We start from the raw sequence: 18497 nt of genomic DNA on the forward strand, positions 1-18497 counted from the left end.
TTCCCTGTTTCCCTGTGGTTCTATGTTTCTTTGTTGTTTTTGCCTATTGTCAGCGACTTTGGGTCTTTGAAAAGCGCTATACAAAGTAAATGAATTATTATTATAATATATATATATATATTAAGGCTGTCAGTTTATCGCATTAATTAGATGAATTAATTACACAGCAAATTATCGCGTTATGAAAATTAACTCAATGTATATTTTTTTTATTTTTTTTTTATTTAAATATTTGCTTATCTCATTCATTCCATAAGAACGTAGAATACACATTTACAGAATATTTTTAATATGAGCCATTTGCATGTTCTTGGTATCTGATTCTAGGGACATCTATGGATCTCAGGGAATGTATTCCCAGTGTCAGAAATACTGTGTCTGTTACTAGGCTTGAGTAAATTGTAATGAACCAATATCAATTAATTTCTTTTTAATCTTCGACTGTGAATAACACCATGCTAAAATTGACCACACCTGAAAAATCTAAGCAAATTAATAAATGGAAGATGATTAAACAGAAGGTTTTGTAGATACAGTACTGAATTCTGCCATCCGGACACATGCCATTTGAAATATGATTATAGAATATAGAATATCAGGAATATTCTAATGTGAATTAAAGAACTAAAGAATATAAAAATGTGATTAATTAGATTAATTAATTACAAATCCTGTAATTAATTAGATACATTTTTTTAAACGCCTGACAGCACTAATATATACAGTATGCTGCAGTGCCGGTTCGTTGTCTGGCAAGCGGGTCATAGCACACCTGGACTGAGCTTGTGAGTCGTGACGGTACAAGAAAAGCACAGACACTCCTCAACACTCTGATCACGACACAGACGTGAAGACGACTCTGGGGTCGAGCAGAATGAAGACAAACAAGCCGTAAGCTCCCCCTGTTTGTTCAGCTGTGGCAGAGCGCTGAGCGCCGGGCTCCTACGAGGAGGAGGAGGAGGCAAGGCGGGGGGAATAACAGATTAATGACACAATAACAGCAATAAAAAAAAAACTCCTCACTCACCCCTCTGAGCACTTGTCTCTAATTGCGCTTTGTGCCTCATCAAATTACAAACACTTGATTTGATGTTTGAACAAGAAGGAGGGCTGCAGCGTCTTTGTAGTGTGAATCCAGTGTTTAGAAGGTGCTCTTTGGATATAGGGGAGCCAGTTGAAAAACCTACAAAGTCAAAGTCAGCTTTATTGTCGCTTCTCATAAAGACATACAGAGAAGTGACATTTTGTTTCCCCCCTTCCCATGGTGTATATAAAAAATATATCTAATATAAACATAAAGTAACATATAGGACACTATAAACATGTAACATATGGGACACGATGTACATACACTATACAGGACTATATATACAGTATAAACTGACTTAAAAAAATGAATGTATGATTAGGTAAAAGATAAAAAGGTAAAAGAGAACTTAGTGCAAATATTTTTTAGCAGCAGTGGTACATTAAGTGATAAATAATGGCAATAGAATACAACAGTAGCAGTAAAGTGGCAGTGAGCTGATATGGCAGTAAACTAAAATAAATAATGGCAGTAAAGTGGCAGTGAGTTTGTGAAGTGGCAGTGTGTATCTGTGTGTGTGTCAGTGTGGGGGGGGGGGGGGGGGGGGTGGGTGGGGGGGGGGGTTAGTCCAGGTTCTGTGGTGGCAGAGTGAGAGCTGGGAGAGAGTTCAGCTTCCTGACAGCCTGGTGTATAAAGCTGTCTTTTAGTTGGCTGGTCCTGGCTCGAGCCAGGTGTGTATTGTAGATGTCCTGGATGGAGGGGAGGGGGGGCACCAACAATCCTCTCAGCTGTTCTGACCGTGTGCTGCAGGGTCTTGCGGCAGGATGCTGTGCAGCCGCCGTACCACACGGTTATGCAGCTGGTCAGGAGGCTCTCGATGGTGCCCCGGTAGTAGGAGCACAGGATGGGCACTGAGGCTCCAGCTCTTCTCAGTTTGCGGAGGAAGTAGAGGCGCTGTTTAGCTTTCTTTGCCAGTGATGCGGTGTTGGTGTTCCAGGGGAGAGGTCCTCTGTGATGTGTCACACCCAGGAATTTGGTGCTGCTCACTCTCTCCACCACTGCACCGTTGATGGTCAGTGGAGGGTGATGGGTGTGCGCTCTCCGGAAGTCAACAACAACCTTCTTTTTACCAACTAACCAACTTGATTTTATGTCCTGGATTGCATGGACAGAATAATGGAAAATTATGACTAAAAATATAGTCAGCCTTTGTGTAGCTACACAGCTAGCCCGTGATTCACTTTGGTGTAGCTTCGCAGCTAGTCTGTGATTAGCTTTAGCCTGTGATTAGCTTTGGTGTAGCTACACATCTAGCCTGTGATTAGCTTTGGTGTAGCTATGCAGCTAGCCTGTGATTAGCTTTGGTGTAGATGCTACGCAGCTAGCCTGTGATTAGCTTTGGTGTAGCTATGCAGCTTGCCTGTGATTAGCTTTGGTGTAGCTACGCAGCTAGCCTGTGATTAGCTTTGGTGTAGCTACACATCTAGCCTGTGATTATCTTTGGTGTAGCTACGCAGCTAGCCTGTGATTAGCTTAGGTGTAGCTATGCAGCTAGCCTGTGATTAGCTTTGGTGTAGCTACGTAGCTAGCCTGTAATTAGCTTTGGTGTAGCTACGCAGCTAGCCTGTGATTAGCTTTGGTGTAGCTACGCAACTAGCCTGTGATTAGCTTTGGTGTAGCTACGCAGCTAGCCTGTGATCAGAAGAAAGATATCTTTAGAAATACATGTAATATTAAAAAAAATTGTGTTTATTTGTTGATTAAGTAATAAAATATATATTTGATAAAATAGTAAAACGATAATTTTGATCTATTAATTTACTGATAGGCCTACATATTTTTTTTCTTTTTACAACATGTATTTTATTCAACTTACTGGTGGTGGGAATAGTGTATAGTAAAAGTAAATTATACCAGAATTCATGAGCACTGCAGCTATATTTCTGCTGCCTCAATGTTTTCTTATATAGACATTTTGAAAATACATGCAGATCACTGGAAAAATCATATTGTGGCCCGACAATTCTCGTTGGTTATCCACACAGTACTTACTGCGAATCCGGAATGCAAGAAATTACCCCCGACAGGCAAGTTTGATAGGAAATCAATGTTTCTATTATATTTGCTCATGTCAGGTGACATACACCAGAACCCGGGACCCGTCATGACACGGAACCAGAGACGATAGTTAGGTCTGCTGACCCAGGAAGCGGCGGCTAGCATCGCTAGCACAACAGGACAACTGCTACCTACACAGATGGCGGCGGCGGCTGGCGACACGATCAACGGCAACATTCCTCCACTACCACCTCTACAAAAGAACCCACGAGAGGCCACAGCGAGAAGGAATGAACCGGGGTTTACAATCGAGGCGCCCAGCACGTCGCGGGACCAAAACAGCGAGGCATCGCCCGATGGCCGGCGAGCTAACGTGGCTAACATCAATGGACAAAGGACCCAGAAAGCTAATGGGGCTAATAACAATGGACATAGGACCCCATCCCCCCCTCCCCACCTACCGCCACCCGGTCAACCAGACACCACAGACAATCAACACCTTGAACTCGACGACATGAACCAAATAACGAACACAAATGGACTCCACATATTCCACATTAACACTAACAGCCTGAGACCTAAACTGTTCTATGTTCCCCGCTTTGATTCATTGATTGATTGAACATTTTAGACCACCAGCCCTGATTCCAAACTCTAACCTTAACCAGTTCGAAAGAGGGCCTAAGCTTGGGCCACAAGGCGGACATTAATAATTAATAAAATTATAAAAATTTATAAAATCTTCAATCTATTAATCAATCAAAGCAGGGAACATAGAACCCGGGGAACATAGGACCCGGGGAACATAGGGATGATCCCGACAATTGTTTTTAAATGGTAAGGCAAACATAATTGTGTTTCACAGAAACAAAGCTAGACTCATCTGTACAGGATCCAGAGATTGAAATAGAAAACTATTCAATAGTCAGGAGGGATAGGAATCAACGTCTGTGTGTATATTCCCAAAGATAACAAATTCATCAACCGTACTGACCTTAACCATGACAAAATTGAAACTGTTTGGATTGAAATCTTATTCGATAGGGTGAAATCAGTACTAGTAGGCACACTCTATAGACCGCCAGAACAGAATGGCTTCTATGACATACTTGATGGGTGTTTAGCTGGGGTGGAGGGTGTAGAAAAAAATCTTATTGGGGACTGGAACACGGATATGCTACGTAAAGCAGCACCCGTCTTCAAGGCCTTCAGTAGGTTTTCTGATCTGCACGGTTTCAGCCAGCTAATCACCCAACCCACAAGGGTATGTGATTCAACACAAACCACCATTGACCTCATTTTGACCTCTGACAAGTCCATGTTCTCCAATAAAGGGGTGATAGCATGCGGGTTAAGTGATCATTATATGATTTTCTGTACCCGCAAAAAGCTAAAACAAAAGGCCGGCTGTCACAAAACAGTCACATCTAGGGACCTCAAAACCTACTCTAGAGAGGCCTTTAACCAAGAACTGGAGAGCATGGACTGGTCAGATGAACTCAGTGGTACACAGGTTGAAGAAACATGGCTTGGATTCAAAACCAAATTCACAACAATACTCAACAACATGGCACCCCTAAGAACCACCAGGGTTAAAAATTGCGCTGAGCCATGGATGCACACTGAAATACTGGCCGCTATGAAAACCAGAGACAAAAAATGCTCTGAACTTCATAAAAGTCAGACAGAGCTTTCCAAAAGCTCAAACAGTGAACTCCAAGCCCACGTGGTTGAACAAAAAATTCAAAGAAACAGACTAAGAAATGACGTAAACACCATGATCAAAACCGCAAACAATTATTTCAGCAATGACAAAACTGAGGAAAACAAAAACAAACCACGTGAACGTTGGAAATTACTCAATAATCAACTAGGCTGCAGTAAAAAACTTAAAACCAGATTCTCAAACATAAACATAAAGACGGACAACACGCTCATCACAGACAAGCTGGATGTAGCCAATTACTTAAACATCTTCTTCACAAACATAGCCACAACACTGGTAAACAAACTACCCTCCCACTCAGGGCATTATGGGGTAGAACACATAGTAGCATACTACAAAAACCTAGAGGTCCGCAAAGACGACTTCAAACTAGAAATGGTAACAACCGATGACATACTCAAAAAACTGAGCGCCCTCCAACCTAACAAGGCCACTGGCCATGACAACATCCCCTCCAAATTCCTCAGAGACTCAGCAGCCGCCATCACCCCAGTCATCACACACATAATAAACCTCTCCATAAAACAGGGACACGTCCCCAAGAACTTCAAAATTGCAAGAGTGACCCCTCTGCACAGAAAGGGCAGCAAATTAGACCCAGGCAACTACCGCCCTGTTTCTATTCTTACCTCCATCTCGAAAGTCATGGAGAAAATAGTCTATGAACAGGTCGAAAAGTACCTGGCGGAAAAAAATCGAATCTACGAATTCCAATCTGGCTTCAGAACATCCCACTCCACTGACACATGCCTTCTCTATTTGAACGACCACATCAAACAAGAGGTGGACGCGGGCAAATACTGCGGCATGGTCATGCTGGACCTACAAAAGGCCTTCGACACTGTCAATCACTCCATTCTGATTGACAAGCTAAAAGCAATTGGTTTTGATAGTTTATCAGTGAGCTGGATGCAATCCTACCTGGAGGGGAGAGAACAGATGGTGGAGGTAAACGGTACTCTATCCCCCCCTCACAGTGAGCTGTGGTGTTCCACAAGGAAGCATACTAGGACCGCTACTGTTCCTAATTTATGCAAATTACATGTCGTCAGCTTGTGACTGCAACTTGTTCTTGTTCGTGGACGACTCAGCCCTGCTGGTCTCTGACAAGAACAAGTTACAGGTTGAAAAAACCCTCAGCTCTGAACTCGGCAGAATCTGCACCTGGCTCGCTGATAACAAACTATCATTACACCTGGGTAAAACAGAGTCCATTCTCTTCGGATCAAATAACAAACTCAGCAAGACCGACGGTTTCTCAGTTACAGTGGGTGACAATATTGTCACAAGGAAAGATGAAATTACATACCTAGGTTCCATCCTAGAGGCAAATCTTTCCTGTGACAAAATGGCATCCAAGGTAATAAAAAAAGTCAACCAACGAACTAGATTCTTGTACCGGATCTCCTCTCTGGTAAACAAGAATACCCTGAAGACTCTGGCAGGAGCACTCATTCAAGGGTACTACGACTATGCTTGCACCTCATGGTACCAAAGCACCTCAAAGGCGCTAAAAACAAGATTACAAACATCACAAAACAAACTGGTCAGACTTCTACTTGACCTTACCCCTAGAACCCACCTCACCCCTGCACACTTTGACAACCTAGGATGGCTTAGAGTAGACGACAGAGTACAGCAACTTGCAATGGGCCTGGTCTACAAGATACACTATACGACTAAGGTACCCATGTACATGTCAAAATACATCCCAAAGGTCAGTGAATACAACGACCACAACACCAGAGGAAGCTCAACAAATCATGTTAAACCCAGATTCGGCTCAAACAAGGGACTAAACACGTTTTGCAAATTATGCCACATCAATGTGGAACGCCCTACCCAAAGCTGTAAAGGAATGTGAATCCCTACCCACTTTCAAAACTGCTCTTAAAGAGCACCTACGGGAGGCTGCAATTCGAAACTGGCCACTGTAAATGTCCAAACCCCCCCACCCCCTCCTAATAGACAGTCTCCTCCCCACCGCATGTATATATTCTCTCCCCACCGTATGTATATTTCTCTCCCACCCACCCACCCACCCCCTCCTAATGTACAGTCCCCTCCCCATCATATGTATATACTCTGTCAGGATCTATGGGTAACAGTACTGTATATTTGCATATCGTATATATGTCACAAATGTAACAGTACTAAATACCTGTATGTCATGTATGTCCCTATGCCATAAATGTCATGTATGTTGTGTATGTCATAAATGTCACTATGAATTGAAAATTGGGGACCCTGATGTAAACAAGACAAACGTCTTTCTCTGGTCTGCATCCCCTTAACAATTGTGTGTATTGAGCCGTACTGTATTGTACCCATTCTGCAATCTGTTAAATACAGTTTTCATTCATTCATTCATTCATTCATTCATTCATTCATTCATTCATTCATTCATTCATTCATTCATTCATTCATTCATTCATTCATTCATTCATTCATTCATTCATTCATTCATTCAGAGAACAATATTATTATCTTTTTATTAACACTTTGATCGCCATGGGTTAAATTCATAATTTACCATCCCTCGCCATCTCTATTTGTCTATGGAGAAGTTCCCCTTCTTTGCAGGGCTATAACTTTTTAAATTCTATTGCTAAATTGCCATTATTATGGCCCATTCAATGTCCTATATGTATTGTTCAGGGTGTAGCAACGTTAAACTTTTTCATTCACATCTTCATACTAAAATATGGTCTAAAGTATAAGTATGTTTTTATCGTTTTCTGCAGCTTTCTTCAGAACGTGATTTATAGCCCTAAATGCATTATATTGATGATCAAATACAGTTTGGTAGGAATATGTGCGAGATAAAAAAATTCAACTGGACGTGGTTCTAGAAGTTACTACGTGTCATCTGATGATGACCGGATGGGCGGGGGATCGTTTATAATTCCGTGGGCAGCGTTAGATGATTCATCCAGAGTGGGTCATATGTTCATCATAGCAGTTTATATGGAACACGTTAGAATATAACGCTGAATCTTACCGTGGCTTCCTCGCGCCGCTGGCAGATGAGCGTGGAACAGATTTTTTTCTATTATGGGATGGAGAAATGCCCGATCCATTTCCAGGTTGTATAATAGTATATACGTCCAAATCATGTTGTTTTTTCGAGTTATTTGCACCGATCGATGTTCACTGTGTCAAGACAGAGTCTCTCTAACGATAGCAAGTGCCCGGACCACATATGGATGAGCACTACCGGTTCAAAGGCTCATTTCCGGTTGGCGATCTGCCGATCGGCCACCAGATGGCGCTCTTGAACCGCTAGAGAGTTGAGAGGAGCTTTGCAGTGTGTCTCAGGGCTCCGGAGGGGAAATATGATTTCGATGACAGATTTTTTAAATATTGACATCAAAGACGAGTTACGTCTTCGGCAGAATGAGCATGGCTAGGAATGACGTCTTAACTCGTCCCCGGCGATCATAGTGTTAATATGGTTTTATTATTATTATCCTAAAGCAAGTTAATGTAGATGACTCAAAAGTATAATTGCCTGTATTATAAAAAAATAGGTAAAAACCATTATGCGTTTTCATCAATAAATAAATGCCCCAATTTTTTTAAGCTTGCTAACGCGTGCTCGCATGGATTGGGGGCCCACAAATTGATTCTTTCATGGGGCCCAGAATCTCCAGCTACACCCCTGATTGCAGGTAATGCCATTTTTGTGTTTTCGAGCTCAGACTCAACAGTGCACAATTAAGAAACAACAATGAATACAAGAATGGTAACAATTAGTAGTAGTAATAACATAAAATTAAATATAAAATGAGGTAAGATAAAATAAAATAGTGATTAATTACAGAAAGTGTCTTGTATATAAGTGTGTGTGCATATTAAGGTGCAGTGCAGGGTGCGTGTTTGTTCAAGAGTTTTTAATAGGGCTATCTCCTGTTGTTGTCCTTGTTCAGAAGTATTGTGGCTTGTTGGAAAGAGCTGTCCCTGAACCTGCTGGTTCTTTTGCGGATGCTCCGGTACCGTTTGCCAGACGGTAGCAGAACGACCGGAGTGAGTGAATTCCCTGTATGTTGTAATTTCGTCATACATCCAAAGCGACGTACAAGTTCTGTACAACAAGTCAGCAGGAAGGGAACAACTCTGGCAGCTTAGATAGTAAGATTGTTTCGTCAAACAGTGTTGAACTTGAGTGCTACAGTCTGAGTGCATAGTAGTATAGACATTAGTAGGTAGTTGTATAGACATTAGATTAGATTTGATTAGATTTCAAATGTATTGTCATCATACAGCACAAGTACAGTAAAACGAAAAGAAGTTTGGCATCCAACCAGAGTGCAAATGTAACAGTAAAGTGCAATAGTAATATACAATGTACAGGTGATTAAAATGGGTATAAAATATATAAATTAGAACTACTGAGTGTAATGCTAATCAGATGTATATACATAGTTGTAATATAATATGTGCAGTGTCAGTGATACACGTATAAAGACAGTATGGTAGTAAGTCATACTGGCCAGCAGCGTAAATAGTAAGAGTAGGTAAGGGATATGTACAGATATATGATGTAAAAGGATTATGTGCAGGTAAGTACAGACCGGTATCGATAGATATATAATACGGTGAGAATAAACATATATCTATATATTTATTCTAGACTATAGTGAGGTGGCCCAAGCCACCACTACCATACTATGATAGCATGTACAACAGTGCTGCATATATTTCATTTCAAACCTTTATTTATTCTCGAAAAGGGCAATTGAGGTCACCCTAATTTTCAATGTCATCGAGATTTACAGACATTTCCATGCATAATTTTTTTTTATAATATAATAATAATAAATAATAACTATCTATATAGCACCCTTCACAGATGGACCGCAGCCCAAAGTGCCCCACAGCAAGTAGCACAAAATGAACATAGGCATAAAATCAGCATACAGTCGACAGAATAAAAACAATGTATAAAATGCAGACATAACAATAGGTATAAAAGACAATAAAAGTAGTGCAACGTAGTATGTGCTGACATAAGAATAGGCATAAAATAAGTACAATAAGTACAGTGTTGCTCAAAGGCTATATGAACGCCCCCGGAACAGCCAGTCTCCAAACACCCCACACATCAATCCCCACCACATCCCCATCCAAGACACACCCCCTGATAAAGCACGTCATGAGTCATGACCAAAGGAAAACACAAACAGCCCGCGTGCCACTCACATCGCCATTCACAGCGACGGCGATTCACAGCCGCAGGCCGCTCCATCTCCCCTGGTTCTGGCGACCTCGCCACCACGAGGAAACCAGCGAACCCCACGCCCCACTCTCAAACTCCACGGAGGAATGACACGTCACGTGCCCCAGGACCTGCAGCCACGCCAAAGGAACCACATACTCCAAACACTCAAGCACAGACACAACAGCGTTCAAACAAGAAGACATGCAGCACCACGGATGATCTGAGACGACACCGGGACACCCCGAAACACCCCAGAAGCCGTAGCGGGCCCCCCAAGCAAGGAATCCCCAAAACGCCAGTGAACCGATGGAGCCCAACGATGAGAACCTACCAGAATCCATCAAAGCACACGCAAGAGACCAGCACCTAAATCCAAGAAATGTCCGGGAAAGGTCCAGCCCAAGCCATAGGCTCCAACCAAACCCCCTCCCCCAGAGCCTAACACCAGCCCCCCGCACGCGCCCCGACGGACCCCGCCAGTCCTCACCACCGAACTCCCCCAACCCACTGACACCCAGGGACATGAAGAACCCACCACAACCCCCACAGCACCCCAAAGCGTCCCAAAGGTCCCAGTGCCATCCCAGACCATCCACAACGCCACACGCCCCCCCCCATCCAACCATCACCATGTCCATCTATATTTGTTCATATCCCTTATCTACTCTTACTAGTTACGCTGCTGGCCAGTATGACTACAACCATACTGTCTTTATACCTGTATCCTTGTACAGTACAGTACCCATTTATATATTTTATATCCAGTTTAATCACCTGTACATTGTATATTACTATTGCACTTTACTGTTACATTTGCACTCTGGTTGGATGCCAAATTTATTTTCGTTGTGCTGTATAAAGACAATACATTTTAATCTAATCTAATCTCATCTAAATTATAGTCCTTTATTTTCTGTGGCATATATAGAGACCACCACCAGGTGGCAACGTTCTCTTGACTATTTACAAAGAAAAACAAAAAGAAAACTGTCTGTGTCTGTGTTGTGTTCTGTAGTATTCGAGTGTCACCAGAGACAGTCTAATAGCCCAATGAATAAATCAACTTTGTTGTCACCACTACACAGAATTGCATACTGAATATTTCCACTATGTAATGAGCCGATTTGACCTGCAGAGGGCACTGCAGCTCCAACAATCGCTGTCCCCACATAACCCAGGTGAGGTAATAGTTGGGCAGTTCACCAACTCCAAATCTGACTGGTCATGTCTGCCCTACAGAGGCAACCAGCGGTAACTCCACTCACTATAGTTTGCCTTTGTAGGGCAGTACTGACATCGTGGTGTAGTATGCATTGCAGACACGTGTGTAGAGGGGTACTCTGCTGTACTACGGCAAAAGGCTATCATGCCCGAATTTCCCCAAGGGGATCAATAAAGGAATATCTTATCTTATCTCATCTTAACCTCTATGTTTTCAGATGGGTCCTAACCAGACATGTGTGGCGATTACCAATAACATTTATTCTGACCAAAAAGGTTGTTGGTTCGAATCCTTGTCCTCCACACGCGGGGTAAGTGAAACGAGCGTCTCACTCTACCTCCCTCCACGACGACGACGACCGTCAAGGTGCCCTTGAGCAGGAGAGCTGTTACGGTGGCAGGTGGCAGAGGATTGGCGGTACTGGCCGGCTCCCAGGTGTGAAGTGTGTGCGCAGCCCCTGGGAGTGTGAAGCAGCAAGGTGTTGCAGGTGTCCTTGGCGAGCGCTCCCCGGATTTAAGGAAAGATTTAAAAAGTAATCTTGGCCAGGATACGCTGATTTGCCGGGAGCTGTGTAACACCGGGGGAACTGATTTGGACACTCGAGGAGGGAGTAGGTTAATAGTTACGGCAAGGTGAGCGAGGTGCTTGTAAGTGACCTCCCCGGTGCTTATTTCAAATCAAATCAAATGTATTGTAAAGCCCGCAATCACAGTTAATGTCCCCAATGGGCCGGACATGTCTTATTTAAACAAGTCAAGAAGAAACATCACAATAAATAAATAAAAAATAAAAAAACACCAGGAAATCCAAAATAAATGTAAAATAAATAAATGCAACACTCCCAGACATACCCCAGTGAAGGTAAGGAAAAACTCACTAAAAACCTAGCAACAGGAAAAAAGCACCACAGGCAATGTGGAGAGAAACCTTAGAAGGGCCGTTCAAGGGGGGATCTCCCTTCTTGGATGTCGGTGATAGTAGTGTTGCTATGGATGATCGATGGGTGGAGAATAAAACAGGCGAAAGTTTATAAGTATGTACATATACGTGTAATAAAACACAAATATGTACATGCAATAGCAACTGGGGTACATAAGACAATTTTTGAAAGATTTAAATAGAATAGAGCTAATAACAACAACAACAACAACAACAACAACAACAACAACAACAACAACAACAACAACAACAACAAAAGAGAAAGCATAGGGAAACAAGCGCTTAATTTGTGCCTATTCTTACACATGGCAGCCAGGGACGGACAGACGGACGGACCGGGAGTCGTCTGAATGATGGAGGCGGTGTTTAGCGTGTGGCACAGCTGGTTCCCGCACCACCTGGCTTCCAGCGGGTTGAGGCGGTGTGTCTGAATGACTGAATCAGAGGATTTCTGTGTAATCGAATTGTTCAAGTTGCTTGATTGATTGTGAGAGCCCTAATGTGTGATAAAATCTTTTGTGTGCGTGTGTGTGTATTATTGCATGTATCAATCTTTTAGACACCAATCTATATTCATGTATACTCTATTATACACAGTATACATTAGTACAGGGGTTCCCAAACTTTTCAGGCCGCAACCCCCAAATAACGGTGTCAGAGAGCCGCGACCCCCACTATTATAGGAGGTAAATAATTTAAAATAATACAAATACAAATTTAATTTTTTTATAAATGGAAATGTATGGTTGAAACATGCAAACGTTCCAATACACACACACCAATAAGCATTGGAGGCTTTTAACCAGGGCCGGACTGGGGAAATCATTCAGGCCAGGAAATATAGTGCAAAATATAGCCCCAGTCAGGCCACTTTTTAAGCAGGGGGTCTGGGGGTCCCCCACTAGGACATTTTTTGTTACAAAGACTTCATTTCCTGCATTCTAGCACAGTCTCTGGAGCGTAACAGTAAGAAGCATTTTGTATGAAAGTATTCTGTACTTCTGTATGACAACTATTAAAGAAACTTGAAACTTGAAACTTGAAACATTCTGGTGCAGGCATTTTATTTGTACCCTTTAAATGCCAGTGTTTGTGATGGCATCACAAATTATTGTTAAAAAACAGGCTAGCATATGTATGATTAGCAACAACACTGATTTTGATGGATTTTCAGTTTTTTGTAATGTCAGATTGAAAAAAATACAATCTTTTATTCAACTTCAGCCCTGATCATAACACCACATATTCATTTTATAATTCTAACCCTTTAAATGCCAGTGTGTGTGATGGCATATATTTGCAATATATCAAATGCAAAGTAGATTTTTCTGGGGGGGATTATTACAGGCTAGCATGTGTCAATGATTAGCAACAACAGTTTTTTGTAAGGGTCCCGCCTCCACCAATCACATGCGGCTCCCTTTGTGTGTATGTGAGAGCAAGAGAGAGAGAGAGAGAGATAGTTCTCCAACTTGTGTGAGTTGCAGTGATCTCCTGGTTGCTCCCCACCTAGGTTATCTAAAATCACTGCATTAAAATCATCTGGCGACCCCCCCCCCCCCCCCCCCCCACCCCCGCGGCCCCTGCATTAGTATAAGGTGGTGGTGGGGAATTATGAAAAGTGGAAAGGTAAGAAAAAAGATAATAATAAAGAAAGAAAGAAAGAAAGAAAGAAAGAAAGATATATATATATATATATATATATATATATATATATATATATATATATATGTATGACAAATCATTGATTACAAAGATTACACCATAGAAAATGAAACGATAAAAGAAAGAAAGAAAGAAAGAAAGCTAAAAACAACTAACAAAAAAAAAAAACAGTTAAAACAATTACAAACAGATAGAGGAGGGTTTGCGAGCGTGTTCCCAGAGCGTTCAGAAGGTATATGAGTATTGATCTTTAGGTGATGTTGTAAATTAACCTCAGAGAAAGCGAGTTGGTGCACTGAAACTAAGGTCACACAGGGGCTGTTTGGTCCGGAATTCAATAGTCCGGTTTTTCGGGTTTGTGTGAATGCGCGTCGAACTCGGTCCGCGGACCAAACACACAAACTCTGGTCCGACCAAAAACATAGGTCTCGGTTCTCTTCATCGAACCAAACGCGGACCAAATATAGGAAGTGCTTATTATTATCACTGCTCGCAGCCTTCACTGCAAAACAAGCACACTGCATCTATCTATCTATATATCTAACTGTGCATCTTGGGAAGAAGGAAGAAAAAACGCGGCTTATTATATTATTAGTTTACCGAGGCGCACAGCATTCACTGCAAAACAAGCACACTGTACACATATGGGCAGAAGACCAAATAAAACAGCTGCTTGTGGGCACTCATAAAAACATTGTTTAGCGAGAGGATGGTGGTAATGGGCTTCAATAGAACAATGGATCAATGCCACGTCAAAACTCGCCTCCGCTGATCTGGAGGGCTCGCAGACAGTCCACACACACAGACACACACACGCGCGCGTGCACACACAGGCTCGCAGCCACACACACACATTTCCACTGTCCAATAGACGAGCGCCCCTTTTCGACCGCGTGACATTGTTCAGAAAGTTCGGTGCGCCTGACAAATTGCTATGTGAACGCAGGCGAACCAAATGAAGAATGCAACAATGTTGCAACTTCACCACCAGAACCGCACGAGTCCACCAAAACTATATGTGAAAGCGACCTAAGAGCAGTCCTTCCTGGGATGAGTCCTGGCACCAGTCCAGTGGAGGGAGTCAGATCAGAGTCCAACAGACCAGCAGAACAGTGATGTGATGTAAAGACGATGTGGTTTTGTATACCAGTGTATTCCATCGCCTCTCTCTCCCACAGAGAAGACTGATTGATTGATTGATTGATTGATTGAAAACTTTATTACCAGATTGCAGAATGGGTGCAATACAGTACGGCTCAATACAAACAACTGTTAACTCATTGGCCGCCAATCACGAGTATACTCGTTATTAGATCATTTGATATTAAAATAAACATATAGGTTATAATACATTTATAATAAGGTTATAAAAATAAACTTATAAACATTCATATAATACAATAACCTAAATATAGCTTTGGCTCCTCCACCATCTGCCATGCTCTTGGGAAAGACAAGTCCACAGCACTTCCCATCTTCCATTCATACACGGGCTGTGATACAACTTCAACATTTTGCGAGAAGGGGAAGAAGTCTGCATGGGTGGCTTGGAATGCCTACCCTCAAGTCACAGAGGCCTTCAACTTCATGGCAGAAAATCCATTTACTCCTGTGACCATAGAAGCCCAGCACTTTCACCTTCTGGAGCGCTTTACCATCATCCTCTATGACAAGACTAGTGAATTGAAACCTGTCGATGAAGCTCGGCGAGTGTTGTTCTGTCAAAGAAACAGATCCATGGAACACATTCTACCTACCCAAGATGCACTTCTGCAACATGTAAAGCGAATTGTTTACCAGTCTGGGATCTGGGCGATGTCTGACCTGGCCCAACAGCCGGCACCCAGTCCTGAAGGATGGGGATGGACCTTGGATGGAGAGGTCTGGCTTCCTGTGTGGAGCAATCTACCCATGGCATCAAAAGCCTGCAATGAACTTGTGAAGTGCAATTGAAGTGGTTGTGGTGCAAGGTGCTCATGCAAGAAGGCACCTTGGAAATGCACAGATCTTTGCAGCTGCCATTGTGACAGATGTCACAGCTTCTGTGCACTCACCCAGAGATTCCCTGGACCTCTCTCTCGTGCTTCCTGGACTCCAGCCTTCCTACCGCCTGCCCGCTGAGGAAGATTCCGACCAGGATCAAAGCCAGCGTGCCATGGTTCCTAGTGCCAGACCGTGGCCACATATGGTAGGCTACAGTCTAGTTCTCTAGTCTATTCTATTAAGCTTCTTTTATTGTTTTGTATTTTGTGCTGCCTTACAACCTACAACCCGCGCCTTCCAGTGTTTGCTTTTGCTCCTCAGTGATTCCCCTGGACCTGTCAAGACACCTTGTGACCCCTCTCAAGCCTCACGTTCCCCCAGACGTTCCCTGGACCTCTCCCTCATGCTTCCAGGACTCCAGCCTTCCTACCGCCTGCCCGCTGATGAGGATGCTGACCAGGATCAAGGCCAGCATGCCATGGGTCTAGTGCCAGAACCTAGACACATATATACACATTTCCACTGTCCAATAGACGAGCGCCCCTTTTCGACCGCGTGACATTGTTCAGAAAGTTCGGTGCGCCTGACAAATTGCTATGTGAACGCAGGCGAACCAAATGAAGAATGCAACAATGTTGCAACTTCACCACCAGAACCGCACGAGTCCACCAAAACTATATGTGAAAGCGACCTAAGAGCAGTCCTTCCTGGGATGAGTCCTGGCACCAGTCCAGTGGAGGGAGTCAGATCAGAGTCCAACAGACCAGCAGAACAGTGATGTGATGTAAAGACGATGTGGTTTTGTATACCAGTGTATTCCATCGCCTCTCTCTCCCACAGAGAAGACTGATTGATTGATTGATTGATTGATTGATTGAAAACTTTATTACCAGATTGCAGAATGGGTGCAATACAGTACGGCTCAATACAAACAACTGTTAACTCATTGGCCGCCAATCACGAGTATACTCGTTATTGGCCGCCAATGCTTGACCACCAATAACGAGTATACTCGTTATTAGATCATTTGATATTAAAATAAACATATAGGTTATAATACATTTATAATAAGGTTATAAAAATAAACTTATAAACATTCATATAATACAATAACCTAAATATAGCTTTGGCTCCTCCACCATCTGCCATGCTCTTGGGAAAGACAAGTCCACAGCACTTCCCATCTTCCATTCATACACAGGCTGTGATACAACTTCAACATTTTGCGAGAAGGGGAAGAAGTCTGCATGGGTGGCTTGGAATGCCTACCCTCAAGTCACAGAGGCCTTCAACTTCATGGCAGAAAATCCATTTACTCCTGTGACCATAGAAGCCCAGCACTTTCACCTTCTGGAGCGCTTTACCATCATCCTCTATGACAAGACTAGTGAATTGAAACCTGTCGATGAAGCTCGGCGAGTGTTGTTCTGTCAAAGAAACAGATCCATGGAACACATTCCACCTACCCAAGATGCACTTCTGCAACATGTAAAGCGAATTGTTTACCAGTCTGGGATCTGGGCGATGTCTGACCTGGCCCAACAGCCGGCACCCAGTCCTGAAGGATGGGGATGGACCTTGGATGGAGAGGTCTGGCTTCCTGTGTGGAGCAATCTACCCATGGCATCAAAAGCCTGCAATGAACTTGTGAAGTGCAATTGAAGTGGTTGTGGTGCAAGGTGCTCATGCAAGAAGGCACCTTGGAAATGCACAGATCTTTGCAGCTGCCATTGTGACAGATGTCACAGCTTCTGTGCACTCACCCAGAGATTCCCTGGACCTCTCTCTCGTGCTTCCTGGACTCCAGCCTTCCTACCGCCTGCCCGCTGAGGAAGATTCCGACCAGGATCAAAGCCAGCGTGCCATGGTTCCTAGTGCCAGACCGTGGCCACATATGGTAGGCTACAGTCTAGTTCTCTAGTCTATTCTATTAAGCTTCTTTTATTGTTTTGTATTTTGTGCTGCCTTACAACCTACAACCCGCGCCTTCCAGTGTTTGCTTTTGTTCCTCAGTGATTCCCCTGGACCTGTCAAGACACCTTGTGACCCCTCTCAAGCCTCACGTTCCCCCAGACGTTCCCTGGACCTCTCCCTCATGCTTCCAGGACTCCAGCCTTCCTACCGCCTGCCCGCTGATGAGGATGCTGACCAGGATCAAGGCCAGCATGCCATGGGTCTAGAGCCAGAACCTAGACACATATATACGGTACAGTCTTGATTCTATTAAGCTTTTCCAGTGTTTTGTATTTTGTGGTGCCTCGCATTCGCTACAAGCTCGTACTTATTCATATTTCCTCTCGCTCCCCAGTGACGCCTCCAACCAACTTTCCCTGGACCACTCCCTTGTGCTTCACAGACCCCAGCCTTCCTACCTCTGGACTCTTGCTCACACACATGCACACATGCTTGACTCTTGCACACACTCTTGTGTGTGTGACTCTTGCACACACCTATGCATTTTGGTCATATGCAACATCATTCCCACATAGTCTTTGCACCATATACTTAGTTCCACACTCCATAACAGTTAAATATGCCTATACGGGCTAAAGAGTTATGATAATAATAATAATAATAATACATGTAATTTATTGAAGTTCCTATGTCTCTGTGCCACCTCCCTCCGCCATAACTTTACGAGATAATTTGTTCTTAT

The sequence above is a fragment of the Notolepis coatsorum genome (genome assembly GCF_963971535.1).
Source record: "Notolepis coatsorum genome assembly, chromosome: 1".
NCBI lineage: Eukaryota > Metazoa > Chordata > Actinopteri > Aulopiformes > Paralepididae > Notolepis > Notolepis coatsorum.